This window comes from Eriocheir sinensis, unplaced genomic scaffold, assembly GCF_024679095.1.
Source record: "Eriocheir sinensis breed Jianghai 21 unplaced genomic scaffold, ASM2467909v1 Scaffold494, whole genome shotgun sequence".
Classification (NCBI taxonomy): Eukaryota; Metazoa; Arthropoda; class Malacostraca; order Decapoda; family Varunidae; genus Eriocheir; species Eriocheir sinensis.
This window is the reverse complement of record NW_026111825.1, coordinates 169,826-187,781: the sequence shown is the minus strand read 5'-3', so window position 1 is coordinate 187,781 and position 17,956 is coordinate 169,826. Positions and strand designations below refer to the sequence as shown.

Sequence of the window (17,956 nt, the reverse complement as noted above, 5' to 3'; positions counted from 1 at the left end):
AACAACATTTCGTCTGACACTATCATAGTCCTTCCCCACCTGTGATGAATGACAGGCAAAAAGTTTAAACTACCTCCTGCCCTTCTCTTAGTAACGATTCGCACCATGTATTTGTTTTGTCTTAATATAGCCACAATTGCCAGATATAGGAACGAAAATGCATTGTTGGAGGCATTGAAGTGGCAGGGGACTGTACATAAGTAATGCACTGATAATATGTTATTTCAATGTAGTTAAAGTATATTGCATTTACAGGCATTCTGGCAAAGCTGATAGAAAGGAAGGAAGAATGGAGTACTGTGTATAGGGCTGATTTTTGCCATGTGACACCACACAAATAATTTTGCAGAATCTACCATGTGCATCATTAAAGATATCATTCTCAACAGGTTAGTGTGCCATTTGTCATTATATATACCTCAGTCAAGTTTATAAACGTCTAATAGGTCGATGAACGGGTCGTTCATAGCGAATTCGTTCATAGTTAATACTGTATGCTATGGGAAAAGGCTAATAGGTCAATCAGCCCTTCCTAAACCCAACTTTCAGCCCTATTTTACCTGTTTTCCGGAAAAAATGGGGTAAACATGGAATACATTGTACACATAAAGAAAATGGTAAAGTGACTTCTGACACGTCATATAAAACATGTATTATATTCCTTATAATGTTTGTATATGGAGGAACCCATCGATGACTGACGAATTTCAATGATGTACTTTTTCCAATAATCCTCCCAGTGGCGTAGCCAGTGGGGGCTATAGGGGAGATTGCCCCAGGCAAATTTCTAGGAAAATTTTTGAGACGTTGGAAGAGATTTTGACTTTGTATATTATTTGTCATAAAATACAGATATCCCTATTGAAGAAAGGAAGAAATACAGTTTTCCCATACAAGATAGGAAGAAATTCAGTTTTCACCTTAGAAGATAGAGAAGAATACAGTTTTCCCCATACAAGATAGGGAAGAAATTCAGTTTTCACCTTAGAAGATAGAGAAGAAATACAGTTTTCCCATACAAGATAGGGATTCAGGGAAGAAATTCAGTTTTCACCTTAGAAGATAGAGAAGAAATACAGTTTCCATAGCAGCAAGGTATTATATATTGCAAATTTGTGGTATTGTAACACTAAAGAAGTTCCTTACTAAACTACTAGTGCCTAATAGTAAAAGTTACAAATTCAGTACACTGACATATAATTAAATTTTTATCACTGTGAAAACAACTAAAAATAATGTTTTGCTATGCATATTCTATAAATAATGTTCATCGATATTTAGCTAATAAAAACCTTTATAATATATAATATACGTATAATAATTGTGCACCAATGTGTAATATTTTAGAAATCAGGACAAAATTTATGCTATACATGTTTCTGGTTTGCCCTGCAGATGTAAAGCCTACAACACGATTCAACTGATCATGTTTATGAATGAAATATTTGATGAATATATGAAACAACGCCTCATTGATGTGTTCTCTGTAGAAGGAAAGTAGTGAAGCCACCAACTGGGATTTCCATTAGTAAGGAAAGCATCACTAGGTATAATGAAGATCAGAATCAGTTCATAGTTAAAAGCCAGTCAAAGGAACAAATACAGTATACTGTATATCTTAAAGTTGGCTTGTGCGAGTGCAGTACTTGTATGACTGGTAAAGTTTGCAAACATCAGGCTGCTTGTTCAGAACAGTTCCTCTTGCAGTTACTCTCAGATATTGGAAAATAGCCCAGAAAATAGGCACTGGCTTGCAAGTATTGCACTTGGAAATGAAAACGTACCACCCTTGGATTTCTTTGTTACCTTGAAAGAAAACTCTGAATCAGTAATAGGGGATGATCACTCACATACTGGAGGAAAACAAAGTCTCATGGTGCAGCTCATGATGTAGATAATGTGGAAGTAGAGATGCCACCTACAAACATAAAGCCAGAAGTGGAATGTAATGAACTGGAGACTTAAGTAATTCTACCAAACCTACAGGTGCAGCAGTATTACAAGTAATAACATAAATTAATGACACTATGCTCCACCTTGCTACCAGTATGGAGATGAACAGACTCTTGAGGGAATGCAGAAACTGTTGTCAAGACTTAAATCTGTTCGAACATCAAATCAACTGAACAGCCTTCTTCACAGCACTGGTAGTTCTGCTATGCAGGGAGCTGGTCGTGGCAAATACCTGCCAGCCCACTTCTGTTGCACGACGCCAGTGGACATGCCACGAGGAGCTGCACCCATTGGAAAGGGTCGCAAACGAAAAGGCAGCCGTAATGCAAAGGCAATAACAAGACACCGCAACCTAGCACTAAACATATCTCTCAATCAGCCTAATGCGAAGAGTCATGGTTCTGGCCATTAAGTATCCTAACTCATGTACATCTTTTTCCAACTAACCATTCATTTTTTCTCAATGTGTCCAAACCAGTTCAAACATTGCTTATCCATAGCACAGTTTCCGGATAAGTAGACTACCCTTTGTTGTCCTATAAATATGTTATGTTATGTTATCATTACCTGAATCTCTTAGCAAGTGGTACACTCACACTAGCTACAATGCGTGCTGAACTTCACCACCTATATATCCTCTTCTCTTAAAAAGATCAATTTACTTTAACTTTCAATATCACTCTTGTACACACCCTATTAAATTAATTCACCACATTTTTAATCTTGTTCCCTTTACTGTCAGCAAGCAAGACAGTGTCATCTGCAAACATCCAATCACAGGCTAATCAGCAAAATGCAACCTCAATCTTGCTCCAATATTCCCAACCTTGGCTTTATTTTCCTCATAAAATCATCCGTAAAGATATTGATATGCTATGGCGACATCACATCCCTGTCTCACCTCCACCCTCACATATGAATACGCTCCTATGAAATGCCTTTTTTTTCCCTCCATTACCTAACTGTCCTCCTACACCATATATTCCTAGAACTTTCCATAGATCTTCCTTATCTTCTCCTATCATATGTCTTCTTAAGATTCATACAGGCTGCATATAGTTTTCTACCTCTTCCTAGATACTATTCAACTATCATCTTAATTGTAAATATTTCATTCATGCAGTCCTTCCCTTTCCTGAAACCTCCTTGCTCCTTACTAACCTTCTCTGTTATTTCCATCAGCCTTTCAGTCAATATTCTCCCATAAACTTTTCCTGATCACTGAGCATCCTAACTTTATTGCTATTGCACTCACTTTTACTCTTGAGAGGGGACAGTTAGTGTCTTCATCCACTTCTCTTGCACTTAATGGTTCACAAGCAAGTTTACATATCAATAGCATACACCTACCACTACATCTCCATACTTAAACATTTATGGGGTTAATCCATCCATACTTACAGTTTTACAACTTGTAACATATAGTATCCTGCTTTCTCTTCTGTTCGTTTTCTCTCTCCACACAAGCTCGCATTTTGCCTGCTCCCATACCCACCATACTGTACTTTCTACAGTAACATCTCCAACTGTGTTCACACTCATTAGATGTTGAAAATTATTCTGTCATACCACAGTGACCTCAGCTTACCACCAAACTTCTTCTTCTTCTTCTTCTTCTTCTTCTTATTATTATTATTTTTCTTCTTCTTCTTCTTCTTCTTCTTCTTCTTCTTCACCACTTAGTTTCCTACCAAACTATTCATCCATCTGTTTATATACTTTCACAAAGTAATTCCTCACTTTCCTTTTTTCAATACCTATCCTACTCTGTCCTCCTATTTCCCTAATTCTCAGTAGCATTCTTACACACACACACACACACACACACACACACACACACACACACACACACACACTTCCGCCCCTGAGATGTATTATACTATGAGTATGAACCAATGGCAGCCTGTCCACATACCTGTATAGTGGGGGCTATAGGGCTCCCCAGCCAGTGGTACTTCTCCAATCTGTGATGCCTTATTCCCAGTCAGTATATGGTAGTATCTCCTATGTGGTGGTTAATTAATGACGTATACATTTTAATTTCTTTTCTTATTACTCTATGCCCTTTCGTAATATTGTTTAGTTTTATATAGTACATGAATGTATTATCTGTATATATTTGCAATGACGGACAATTACCTTAAAATCTTTTTTGCGGGTACTTTGGGGAGCAGGAAAATAATGTTATTAACCCTGTGTTATAATGGACATGTCATAATAATATTTCACATATCTGTATCTTCTGAGAATTAATGTAACGTACCCCATTCGTTAGCTAATTAAGGAGATCTATTTATTTTTGTCTGAACTGCAGGTAATATTTTTTGCATTCTATGTATAATGTATATGTATACATTTATAATTATATAGTTTGTAATTCAGATAGAGAGAGAGAGAGAGAGAGAGAGAGAGAGAGAGAGAGAGAGAGAGAGAGAGAGAGAGAGAGAGAGAGAGAGAGAGAGAGAGAGAGAGAGAGAGAGAGAGAGAGAGAGAGAGAGAGAGAGAGAGAGAGAGAGAGAGAGAGAGAGAGAGAGAGAGAGAGAGAGAGAGAGAGAGAGAGAGAGAGAGAGAGAGAGAGAGAGAGAGAGAGAGAACAGTTGTATTTACCTAAGTATGTCATTTAAATGCTCCATTTTCTTTTTACAATCCTATTTTTTTCTTTATTAATCACGGTAACTTAACTTATAGTATTTTCCATACTCAAATAAAACTCAGAATAAAACATTACGTTTCATTAGCTAACAGACATACACATTGTACGATTGAAATGAATAAAAAAAAATGATTACAGGATTTATGTGACGATGTGACGTCATAGTAATGCATTCGTCTGTGAAGCGTCTGATTGGTCGGCGGAGGGAATGACGCACTCGTCTCTGAGGCGTCTCATTGGTCGCCGGAGGGTATGGTGTTGAGTCAGTATACAGAGTGTAAAAATGCGTCCGGGGCCCCATCCTGCCCTGCTCAACTCACTCCCCTTGGTTTTTGTAAGATAATGTCCGCGGGCAGCGAGCCTCACTGGTGGCTTTTGTGCCAGATTCCCTCCGTTAGAAAAGGATCATCCAGGAGAATGTACCGTAACTGATTGTTAAGACTGGTGGCACAAAAGACTTTCTTCATTGACTGTCCACAACGCTTTCACAACGAGGGGGTGCAGGCCAGTCCCTGAATAGTGAACATGTCACGCAGTAAATCGGTCTGCAGACCATCTTCGAGAGGAGTTTTGAGCAAGTTGAAAGTTACATGAACACGGACACGTAGTTGGTAAACACTCATAACAAACCTGCTCATCTTGTAGGAAGGTTTACGAGAAGAGTGTTGTTCGGTGAAGAAATATGGCAAGCTGACCATGTCCCGGGGGGATCTTACCAGGCTAATGGACCTTGAATTGGGTTTTAGAGAACAAAAATGACAATCGGTACAAAACGAGGATTACAAGCTATTACGTAAACAAATAGAGCTGAGGGCAGAGAAGGAGATAAGTAGGGGGAACAGGGGCTCAGGCAGGGAGCAGTGAAAGAGACGTGATGAGGGGACGAAGAAACCCTAGTGGTGCGCTGTGCTCACCCTTGCCCGGCGGCGGAGAATAATGGGGACACGGTCGCTGAGAGCCCTGGGAGCGGGGATGGCTTGCTGATATGTCGCAAGGGTTAATCCCATGCTCAAGTGCGGAGAAAGGTTACATATACCTTCCCTCCACGACAGCTTAATGGTCAGGATGCAATGCAGTACGTGCAGCTGGGCTACTTTAAGAGGTTCATCTGGAGTTTTAGAAGCCCAGAAACATGAATGACTATATCGCCTTACTCTTATATTATGATTATTACATATGATCCTGAGCGACAGAAGTACAAGTAACATCCTGACGAGTGAGAACGAGGGTGTTACTGTCAAGGTGCTCGCTTCCATCTTTGTGTTAGTAAGTGCCATACAAGCTGCATAATATCAATAAATGTCTGAAATGTGTAGTTTCGAAAAGCATGGAGTAAACCTCGCCAGCAATTATTCACTGTCCCACAAGAACGATGTGGCTGAACGCGCTGTTGCTGGTAGACGCCAGGAACAGTTCCACCGATGATGCTGGAACTGCTGCTGGCACTCTCGCAGGCCCGCCTCGCACCTTCACTGATGGCCACCATGGCGTCAGGCGCCCGCGTACAGATGCGGCTCTGGCGGGGCGTGAGGCCGGGCACCCGCGAGCACAGCAGGTGGGCGCCCAGGACCCCCGCTGACGACACCGTCCTGGGGGAAAGGAAAGATGGGGTGAGGGGAGGCAGATTACATACGTTAGTGTTGGGACGACCTGAAATGCATCATGATGTGAAGCGCCACAACACACGAACTTACGCCACACGACTCTACGCACAATGTCATCGTCCGAACCTTTCAAACCATGTGGGCTACCATGTACTTCCCCAGGCCAGCCTTTGCGTCCCGATACACCCATGACAAAAACGAGTATGCAGACACTGACATTACTCGTCATCGTCTGGCGCATTGCTACCATCATCCCAACCTCCACATTGCCTGTTTCGGAATATCGACGTCGAGCACGTAGCAACTCACCATTATGGCGAAGATTGAGGGATACATCATACACGCACGTTGCATAACTAAGTCGGTTTCATTCTTTAGCCTGTTCAAAAGTAAGGGATGGACTACACTGCATACTATTTGTGCTGCTTCTCGAGAAAAATAGTAAACACTATTGTTTTCTTTAAAAAAATATCTCAGCTTTAAAGGTCTACAAAGCTACGTGTGCCAGTCTTTCCTCTCCAGGGCCCGGGGTGGCCCAGGCTCACTGGGGTCGCATGGAGAGGCTGCGGTGCCCAATCATGGGTACTAGGATGCCGGACAGATGACCGCCCCGAGGCTGCCGGCGAGTGTAGGGTTGGACTTAATGACCAGGGAAGTTTGCCCTATACTTAGCGGCCGTGGAGCTCTTTGATTGCCGGGGTTGTTGCGCCATCCCTGCGTGTATCGCCGAGGGAGGAGGGAATCTCCGCCACGATTAGCATAACAGAGGAGTCGGTCAAGTGTAAACGCGCCACCTCAGCTGTCTGCTAGCGGCGGTGTACTCGTGTTTTGTATTGCTTTCAAATGAGTTCCTACAATACTTTTGTTCCCTAATATTAATGTCATCACAATGCTTCTGAAAACACTGCATTACCTAAATTACTATTTCCATAAATAAATGGCCGCCATCAAGTATAGCAGAGTGGTAGGGCGACGCCTTGGATGCGCTGCGTCAGCCCTCACTCTTTACAATCCTTCTAGTTCATTTCTCACGTAGTTTTAAGTAATTCCAGCCGAATACTCACAGAACGTGCCTCGTGTGACACACTTGTTAGCTCACTGAACAGCGTCCCTCCTAACTAGCCTTGATATTTTCAGTGAGCCAATTCGTACGCGTGATGTCACTCGTCGCCGTGCAGTGCAGCTCACCGCCAGTGATTGTAAACACTTCCTGTCCGACCTTGAAACTGATATCTACATTCCGTGTTTCTTTAACAGTAGTTTATGCCACTTGATATTTTTGACACCAGTGATGACACACTTTTGGCAGTGTTGCAAAGTGTTTTCCCATTAAAATGGCTCTATTTTTAAGTGATTTGCTGTCGAATTTACGAAGAAAAGTAAGGTGAATTGAAACCTGCTGCATAGCCAGAATTTTGACTTTAAAGCCCAACGATTGCAAAAAAGTAACAAAATAACTTACAGTTCCAGGTAAGATTAAGATGCAGGAAAAAGGGATACAGGAATTATCAAGTTTCGAATCCTGCCGTGGCCGGCCGGCGTGCAACTCATCCAGCTGTTCATTCCACCTTTCGGGATGGTTGATCAATGGGCACCTGGGGAAACCTGGGGAAGCCAAACTGAGATACCTCGGATGTCACGCTGGCTCGTGTCCCGCGGTGATGGGTTCGTAGCCACTACAGGCTCAAGGACCAATGCGACGGATATGTCCCCAAATATACCTTACTTCTATGTAGCCATTTATGCCTGATCTGTACCGAGATGTGTGAATTAATCCCGGAATACGTGCACTCGCGGCGGTGAAAATCAACTTCAGGGCATAATGATATGTACGAGAAGTGTAAATACTCTTGCTGGGTGTTGTCTTCAGCCTCCCGGGTGTGACGTGAGCCGCGTATCGCAGGGATAGGAGATTGTCAGCTCGTCAGTGCATCTTAAGACTAAATGAATAAAAGTATCAGTGTATCTTTAACTTAATAACTTACTGTGGAGAGAGAGAGAGAGAGAGAGAGAGAGAGAGAGAGAGAGAGAGAGAGAGAGAGAGAGAGAGAGAGAGAGAGAGAGAGAGAGAGAGAGAGAGAGAGAGAGAGAGAGAGAGAGAGAGAGAGAGAGAGAGAGAGAGAGAGAGAGAGAGAGAGAGAGAGAGAGAGCATCCTATCATCGTGTACTACAAAACTCATTCTTCGCGATCCTCCATGAATTTTTAATGAATTTCTTTTCTCCTATTTTGGGCAATCCTAGTCACAGGGCGCCTCGTTTGTTTGTTCTCCGTCCCGGGATGGCCTGGCATAAGGGGCGGGGCGGGTGTAGAGCGGTGCCGGGAGGAGCGGTGCTGGGGGGTTAAGGTGGTCGGCGGGTAGGGCGAGAGTTGGTGTCGGAGGGAGGGTGGAGCTTTGGGTGGACGATGGTGGAATTTATTAGTGGAGGAAGTGGATGCTGTGGACGGCAGACGTTGGCGAAGGGATGGCAGAAGGGAGAGACTGATAGTGGAAGATGTAAATAAACGTAGGGTGGAGGTTGTTGGTGGAGGGATGGATGGATCGGTGGAAGGTGGTGAAGTGAGAGTGATGGTCGAGAAGCCGTAGCGATCGCGTAAAAAAATAAATAAATAAATAAACATGAAACCACTGTTATCCAAGAAATCTAGTCCTTGTTATGCCACGCTAGGGCTTCAGGAAAGGCATGCTCAGGTAAAATGTTTTCCGTACATTTCAAGGTAGGCACACCTCTAGGAAGCCAGGGGTACGGACGCCCTCCGCTGCCTGAAGCTACAAATTCCTTAACTTATTTCAAGCCATCATCGCTTCGCCTGGGCAGAAAAAAAGGGCCTAGCAAACCACGAAGCCTTGGTGTGGAGGCAGTTTTCCATCTATACGCTTTATTATCGTCCGCCTCCTTCCACGTAGGTCATATCAGAAACCGATGTTACTGTTGTGATTTTAACCAATGCATGGGAACATTGATATAGTCCTGATAAAGTTTACATATTTCGTTTTAATATTATTTCATTATTATACTTAATAAAAATTTTCAACTTTCCAGTGTAGTGTCTTCTCTTATGAGAGCTAATTGGTCTGGTGCGTACAAATTGGCAAACATATCCCACTGCAAGACTCCACTGAGCGCACACGACGCCCCAGGACTGCGTAGCGACAGACTATACGCATCAGATCGTTACTTCTACGTACAGACAACTAAACACCAAATGGCGGGAAGCACACAGCTCCTGGCATTGTTGGGAGGCTTTCAAATTGGTCAGGAAGATGACACTTGAAATAAAAAGCGGTCGCAGTACGAAAACATTAACACTGATTTTCTGGACTCCTGCGGCAGGGGCGGGGCGGGGCGGCGCGTCACCTGCCCCATACATGTGTTGGGGTGCCAGGGAGGGGCGGCGAGGCCCATAATATCTCACCGCTGAGGCTCCCCGCTGTGACCACCAAATACCTGGACAAATTGTTTCCAGTAGGCCTGTCGGGGGCGCAGTCGGTCATGGGCACAGGCGGTGGTATCTCTACGCCGGGGCTGGACGACGAGTAATTAGCTCATAATTGCTGCTGATAACGGTTACGAAGCAATCATGACGAGAGGCGTTACCTGCTAAGTGGTCTCTCGCGTACCTCTTGTGATATGATGATAACACCCACACGCACGCACGCACATGCCCGCAGTTACACACGCACACACACACACACACACATAAAAAAAATATAAAAAAACGCTCCCTTGGTGTTGTGGTTAAATTCTCAGTCTGCCATCACAGTATATCGAGGTTCGAGCCTTTCTCAGGTCGAAAGCTGCTTCTGCTGACAAGGATTGGCTGCTGTCCTCTCCGGAGGAAGGGAGATGAAGGGACTAGTAGGCGAGGTCCCACGTATACTCAAAGGTCAGTTAAATGAGATTAAAGCTCTCTGGGAGGGTATCGATTGGTCTTCAAGAGTCCATCACGTGATCAGACCGTGAGTAAGTTAAACACACACACACACACACACACACACACACACACACACACACACACACACACACACACACACACACACGTTTACACACACACACACACACACACACACACACACACACACACACACACACACACACACACACACACACACACACACACACACACACACAAATATAGTACTTTTAATTGAGTGGTATATAACAATGCTTAAGAATAACAATGTTTTGGTATAAAACTAAAACGTTCTAGCTCTCTTCGCAGAAACTGTTTTTTGGAACAATCAAATTTTACATAAATGCCTAAGCTGAAATTGTTTTCCAGACGGACTGGCAAGAGAAACGCCAAGGCGTCTCCATAGCCACCCTGCCCTAAAATTACATCATTGAGACGGCCACACGGCGCCCATCAAGTCCAAGGCCACGGCCGCCCTGTATCCCGCCGCCCTGACCCGTGGCCGCCGCCGCTCCTTGTCAACACACGCCTCAGGCACGTCGGTGGAATGCCTGGTACTCAAGCATGTCCGGCCTGACCTGAATGCGGCAGAGAACACATACTGGTCATTCCGTAACACACTGGGATGCATTCATCAACGTCGTAGCATATAGCCCCGTTAGACACACGATGAGAAACAATGAACTCATAAGGAAAAGTGAAACAGACCAACAACAGGCAGGGATGAGTAACGGGAGGAGGGTCTCGCCACGACACGCCGAGAACGCAACTGAATGCCCAACAATGCCATGTGCCCCCCGGCCTGCCCTCGCCCGCCTGCACGCACACCACATACATACCCACACACACACACACACACACACACACACACACACACACACACACACACACATTGAGAAGAAGAGGAAGCGAAGGAAATACAGGTGAAAAAGGAGATAATGCCTTGTCAAGATGAAGAGACTAATAGTTATAATCTGTGGTGGAGGTGTGGAAGGAGGGAAGAGAGAGAGGGTCGGAGATCACTAGAGGGCTGGAGGAGGAGAAAGAGAAGAAGGAGGAGGAGGAGGAGATGGAGGAGGAATAGTAGGAGATGGAGAAATGGGAGAAGAAAGAAAGAAACGAGATGGAAAATGGTAGCGTGAGAAGGGAGCGTGCAAAGAGAGCAATGAAGAGGAGGTAGAGTGAGTTCAAAGGGCAGGGTTGAAGAGGAGGAGGAAGAGGAGGAGGAGGAGGGTGGCAAGCAGGGCAAGGAGGAAGAGGAGGTGGTGGAGGAAGAGAAGGAGGGCAAGTAGAAGGAGAAGGAGGAGGAGGAGGTGCATGGGGGAGAGCGCTGGCCATTTCAATGCAAGGAGGGTGTCGCTTGGTATTTAGCCACTGCTGCGTCGGGAGTGTCAGCGGCCTGGGCAAAGGGGTGGCGTGTCTGTGCTGCGGCTGTGGAGAGCAAGGCTGTGCTGTGCTGCCGCGGTGTTTAAGCTCGACTTCAACACAGCAATACTCTCCACAACACTGCTTTTTTTCTTTTTTTCTTGTTCTTCCTCAATTTTCTTCTTTGTCTCCTCGTTTTCCTCCTTCTCCTCCTCCTTATCTTCCAAAGCATATTTTCTTTTTTTTTATTGTTTATTTTTCGTATTTTTCTGTTAAGTTCTTCCTCATCTTCTTGTTTTGGCTTTTTCATCTCGCTATTCATCCTTTTATTTTTATTTCCCTTCCGTTTCCTTATTTTCCGTCTTCGTAGCTTGTAAACATGAGGAATGAATCGTCTGCAGGCAATATAAACAATGAAAGGAGGACAGAACGCTAAAGAAAAGAAGCAACAGTAATCGAACATATGTACCGTACGTGTATCTTCATTAGCTCGATTATCCTCATTAGAAAGCAGAGTTTTTAATGATGAGTCTTCCAATTACAGACAGTCTTCCAGGTACAGAGGTCATCTCTCTCTCTCTATTGTTTCTTCTTTCAATTTCTCCTCCTTTTCTTCCTCCTCTCCCTGGTGTTGAGATTATTCATTACACAAGTTCATGAACACTCCCTAATCAAGCAGGAAACATGGAAACATGGAAACAAGCATAAGGAGGAGGCGGCGGTAGAGCTCTTTTTATGAATTTTCTGCTTCTTCTTGTTCCTCTTTTTCTTCTTCTTCTTCTTCTTCTTCTTCTTCTTCTTCTTCTTCCTCCTCTTTCTCCTCCTCCTTGATAAGTAATAACAGACTTATAGAAATGGTTAAGGATTCGTTCCTCACTCAAGTTGTAACTCAACCGACAAGAGAAAACAATCTGCCGGATTTGGTATTAGTAAGCGGACCCGACCTCATTCGCGACTGTGAAAATGGTGAGAAAATTCATGGTTGCGATCACCACTAAATCCGTTTTAATGTCAACATATGTCACAAACTCGTAGACAATCTGTCAGTGATACCAGACTACAAAAATCAAATTTCAACCTAGCCCGTGAGCTGCTTCCTCCTGCGACCTGGGGACCAACTTAACCTCACCGACAATACAATCAACAACGTGTGGAACGACTTCAAAGATAAGCTTTTGGGAGTAGAGAAGGCTACAGTGCCTACGAAACCCAGGCGAGTAAATGGTGCCGTAGATCCACCGTGAATGTCCAGAGAATTAAAAAGGGCGGTAAACTTAATTTTTTTATTTTTATAATCTAATGAAAGAGAATGACACTGTCGAAGCCTGCACACAGTACCACACCAGCCTAAAAGCTTGTCGCACCCTTATTAGAAGGTAATAAACGCAACTATGATGAACAAATAGCGCAACATCAAGACCAACTCAAAAATTATTCACATACATCAGATCGAAAACATATAACCAATACTGGTCCCCTGACAGACGAGACTGGATCAGTAACTCGGAACAGTAAACAAATGGCCACAATCCTCAACACTAACTTAGCATCCGTATTCACAGTCGAGGACATCGAAACCATTGCTGAGGACCCTGACCCGCGGAGAAGTGAAAAGTATTTGGACAAACTCGACACGAACAAGTCAACGGGGCCTGACAGTTTGTCCCCGCGGTCATTAAAAGAGCTTAAACAACAAATAATTCAATCACTCACTAATATGTTCAACTGGTCAGCTCAACTGAATAAGGTCCCGGAAGACTGAAGATGGCGAACGTAACACAGATTTTCAAAAAGGAGACAAAAGTGTTGCATTAAACAGGCCCATAAGTTTGACATCAGTGGCAGGAGAAATACTGAAAAGATCATTAGAGACAAACTTGTTAAGTTTCTAGAAGACAATCATGCAATCTCCGACACCCAGTAAGGCTTCAAAAACAAGCAACAGAAGCGCCGAAGTCTTCCTCAAACTATATTTAGCATTAGTTAGACCTCATCTTGACTATGCGGTTCAGTTTTGGTCACCTTACTATAGAATGGATATCAAAATGTTAGAATCAGTGCAGAGGAGGATGACTAAGATGATTCAGGGGTTGAGAAACTTGCCATACGAGGGAAGACTCAAACAGTTAAACTTGCATTCTCTAGAAAGGCGAAGGGTGCGTGGAGACATGATCGAGGTTTATATATGGATGAAGGGCTTTAATAAGGAGATATTCATAAGGTTTTGTTGGTAAGAGAACAGGGTAGGACACGAAGTAACGGATTTAAACTGGATAAATTCAGATTCAACAGGGACATAGGCAAAAATTGGTTTACCAACAGGGTTGTGGATGAGTGGAATAGGCTTAGCAGTCATGTGGTGAGTGCCAATACAATTGTCACATTCAAAAATAGATTAGATAAATTCATGGACAGCGATACTAGGTGGGGTTAGATACACGGGAGTTTAGGGTCAAAGGAACTGCCTCTTGCAGATTCCAACGTTCTTATGTTCTTATGTTATCTGACTGGCGAGATGTCAAAAGCGGTGTTCCACAGGGGTCGATGTTGGGACCTGTTCTGTTTTTAGTGTACGTAAATGACATTGACGAGGGGCTATCGTGTAAAATATCGAAATTTGCCGACGACACAAACATAGCCAGCAGAGTCACTACGACAACGGATAAAGAACACTTCCAAGCTGATCTCGATCGTTTGAGCAGTCCCAGTAGCTAAATTATATTGTTTGTTATTGGGTTGTTTATTTATTTATTTATTATGTTGTTTTAATTTGTTTTGTTTTTGTTTTGTCTTGTTTTGCTTTGTTTACTTGGTTTTAGTCTTTTCTTTTCTTTGTCATTTCTCTTGATGTTTTCTTTTCTTTTCTCTTGATGTTTTCTTTTCTTTTCTTTCTGTTGGTGTTGCTGGCTGTGGATGAGCCTCCTCCTCCCCAGAAGACTCACCCGTCACCCGCCTTGCGGCCCCAGGGGCCGAAAGTTCGATGACTTTTTAGTTATTTTCTTGATATTGTAATTTCATTTTCTTTTCTCGATGATTTAATTTCCTTTCTCTATCCTCTATCTTGACTGTGTGGGTTAGCCTCCTTCTCCCCAGAGGAGATTCACCCGTCACCCACCCTGCGGCCCCAGGGGCCGAAAAGTGGTTGACTTTTTGTTTTCCTTTTCTTGATGTTTCTATCATCCATTCTGGTGTTCCTGGTCTGAACGAGCCGCTTTCCTCCCAGAAGAGACTCGCCCATAATTTTGTGATGTTGGTTTGGGCCGAAAGGTGGATGATTCTTTTCATTTCCATTTTCATTTTTCTAGTGTTACTTCTCTGCATTTTCCTTCCGGTGTTACTTCACATTTCTTCTTCTTGTGTTATTTCTCTTCAAATTCCTTCTTCTTGTGTTACTCTTTTCAAATTCCTTCTTCTGTCTAACTCTTTTCAATACCTTCTTCTGTGTAACTCTTTTCAATACCTTCTTCTGTGTAACTCTTTTCAATACCTTCTTCTGTGTAACTCTTTTCAATACCTTCTTCTGTGTTACTCTTTTCAATACCTTCTTCTGTGTAACTCTTTTCAATACCTTCTTCTGTGTAACTCTTTTCAATACCTTCTTCTGTGTTACTCTTTTCAATACCTTCTTCTGTGTTACTCTTTTCAATACCTTCTTCTGTGTTACTCTTTTCAATACCTTCTTCTGTGTTACTCTTTTCAATACCTTCTTCTGTGTAACTCTTTTCAATACCTTCTTCTGTGTTACTCTTTTCAATACCTTCTTCTGTGTTACTCTTTCAATACCTTCTTCTGTGTTACTCTTTCAATACCTTCTTCTGTGTTACTCTTTTCAATACCTTCTTCTGTGTAACTCTTTTCAATACCTTCTTCTGTGTTACTCTTTTCAATACCTTCTTCTGTGTAACTCTTTTCAATACCTTCTTCTGTGTTACTCTTTTCAATACCTTCCTCTGTGTAACCCTTTTCAATACCTTCTTCTGTGTTACTCTTATCAGAACCTTCTTCTTGTGTTACTCTTTTCAAATTCCTTTTCTTGTGTTACTCTTTTCAACTTCCTTCTTCTTGTGTTACTTCATATGCCTTCTTCTAGTGTTACTTCTCTTCATTTTCCTTTTTCTGGTGTTCCCTTCTTTCCCTTCCTTCTCTCGGTGTTTCCATGTCGTCTTTTCCTGGTTTTGTATGTTGGAACGCGTTAGTCTCCTTCTCCCCAGAGAAGACCCGCCATACCAACATACAAGACGCTTTAAACAAAGCAAAACAAGACAATTTTTTTTGGATTTTTTGTTTTTGTATTTTTGTGTATTTTCGTTTTTATCGTAGTTGGCATGACACTTGCCTTGCTTAGGGAATTGTACCTCCCATGCGTCGAACCTTCCATTGGAACGTGTCATTAACGCGTCGTCTGGCTAATAAGAGGTCAGTAACTGCATGTCTTGCTGCCACTTCACGCCCCCCAACCCCGGACCTCGGGATCTCCGACACCTCCGTGGACGCTCCGGGGAGCCGAGGCGCCCTGCCGGAGCCCTGAGCCCTGCGACGCTCGCCAGGAAGGCCTTGGGCCCCCTGACGCTCCCCAGCCCCGCGAGGCGAGGAGGGTGGATAGCAAGATGAGCCTCTTAAAATTCCTGACGGGATTAATTCAAATCAATCGAAAATACAGTGAAGGCGCCGGAGACCGTTTTTGTTGGATCAAGGATGGCAGGACGAAGGCCAACGGAGGGTGACAGAGGAAGGAGGAATAAAGGGGAAGATGACAGGAGGAAGGGAGGATGGAGAAAATGACAGGACGAAGGAAGAAACGAGGGAAGGAAGGAAGGAAAGCAACAACGAGGGAAGGAAGGAAGGAAAGCAACAACGAGGGAAGGAAGGAAGGAAAGCAACAACGAGGGAAGGAAGGAAGGAAGGAAGGAAGGAAGGAACGAGGAAAGGAAGGAAAGTGATGTGACGAAAGTGGGAAGTTGACAGGGCGAAGGAAGGAGACTGAACCGCCAAGATTCTGCCCGGGATTGGCGCGAATGGCGAGGCCCCGAACTGACTGACTTGGCGACTATATTATAGTGTTGCTGCCCCTGCCTGTTCCGTTACTTTACTTCCCTGATTTGCTCACCACGGCCTTCGCCTTTGCTGTCCTTCATCTTCCACCTTTGATTAGATAGTTAGTGTAGCTTATCACAAACAGCCTCGTAATGACCAGCAGGCCTGCTGTTGTTTGTTCTCACTTTGTGTTTCTTTGTTCCTGCTCCTCCTCCTTTAAAAAGAAAAAAAAAACAGACCTCGTGGTTGCCTTATATGAGGACTGTGAGAGAATAAAGTTACCTCCTCCTCCACCTTCACCTCCTCCTCCTTCTCCTTCTCCACCTCCACTTCCACCTCCACCTTCACCTCCTCCTCCTTCTCCTTCTCCACCTCCACTTCCACCTCCTCCTCTCTCTCGTTTCTCCACAAACCTCATAGTTTCAAAATATTAACAGAAACACATCAAACACTATACATATTACTTAATCTTGAGAGAGAGAGAGAGAGAGAGAGAGAGAGAGAGAGAGAGAGAGAGAGAGAGAGAGAGAGTAAAGTAGGAATCGATTAATGAGTTGGGTTTGTAAACGCATTAGAACGGGACTAATTGTCAATAATATCGCGATCTAAGGATTATGGGGATTAAGGGAGTGACGATTATGGGATTAAGGGAGTGAGTGGCTGGGAGGGAGGGAGGGTTGGGAGGTGAGAGAGAGGATTGAGGGAGACCGGGAATGGGACAGAGAGAGAGGGAGAGCAGTGGAGAACGAGGTGAAGGAAATAACACGGATACACAAGGATATGAGGGGACTATTAACCCTGTAGCCGCAGGGATCATGTTTCTTAATGGTCCTTCTAAGTGAGAAAAATGAGAAAAAAAATCATCACTCACACAAATCATTTCATAATATATACCAAAGCGTTTTGTGATCGGTTTATGCATCATCTATTTTTGGGGGTTTATATCATGGCACAAATTTGGCCCGTCGCTGCTACACGGTAAAGCCACAAATTTGGCCCGAGGGGCCATATTATAGCTTCCTTGCCAATTGCAAAATGAACGGAGAACAAAGCTCACAAAATATAACTGTTTTTATCGGGTCAAGTGTAGCGAGGGTATCGGTAAAAAGACACTGATAAAATGTTGTCAAGAAATCCTTGCATCTGTCTCACGGGCTGGACCTTGGCTACCGCTACCTTCCCTCCCCCTCTCTCACCCACTTCCTCTCTACCAGGGAATAATGGCCCGGGGCAACCCGAGGTCCACAGGGGGTCACCCGGCGACCTTGACCATAGACATGACAACGTCGCTGGGTAGCACACGGTTGAATTCATTTCCATACATAAATCATCGTTACTATCCTAAAATTCGATACATTCACAACATAATATAGACTTGTTTTACCATATACAAAAATTTAAAGACTATGTCAAATACTAAACAACCGACATATA

General features: G+C 43.6%; 1 long non-coding RNA gene across 12 annotated transcripts; it reads right to left on the bottom strand.

Moving 5' to 3' along the window:
• Window positions 1-14,861: 14,861 nt before the first annotated feature.
• Window positions 14,862-15,788, bottom strand: LOC126992600 (uncharacterized). Of its 12 annotated transcripts, none has more exons than XR_007746670.1 (3): window positions 15,487-15,788; window positions 15,298-15,405; window positions 14,862-15,245 (listed from the first exon to the last, which is right to left on the bottom strand). It is a non-coding gene; the product is annotated as an uncharacterized LOC126992600 (long non-coding RNA). The 12 variants fall into 12 exon arrangements; XR_007746669.1 differs by having other exon boundaries at window positions 15,325-15,405; XR_007746673.1 differs by having other exon boundaries at window positions 15,352-15,405.
• Window positions 15,789-17,956: the final 2,168 nt, after the last annotated feature.